The following is a 321-nucleotide window of genomic DNA, read 5'->3' on the forward strand; positions in this document are numbered from 1 at the left end:
TGACGATCTTCTCAGGGTCATTGTCTGATAACAACTCCTTCACAAGGACATAAAGCCGAGAAGAAAGCCTTACACAAAAAGGAGAAATCCGTCAAAAGCCTTAATGAGGAAATAAATGACATTTCTCAGTTTCTTAATTTATACCTCCTTCCCCTTGAGTTACTGGGGGTAGTGGAGGTGTAACGGCTGTGGATGTATCAGCTGGTGTTCTCACAGCCGGCTCAACATGATCAGTCTTGACAAAAGCTCCTATTAAACACAAAACGGAATTCTCAAATGCATCACATTATAGCTGCATTAGTCAAAAATTGGCTAGTCCTA

The sequence above is a fragment of the Asparagus officinalis genome, chromosome 4 (assembly GCF_001876935.1).
Source record: "Asparagus officinalis chromosome 4, Aspof.V1, whole genome shotgun sequence".
Lineage (NCBI taxonomy): Eukaryota > Viridiplantae > Streptophyta > Magnoliopsida > Asparagales > Asparagaceae > Asparagus > Asparagus officinalis.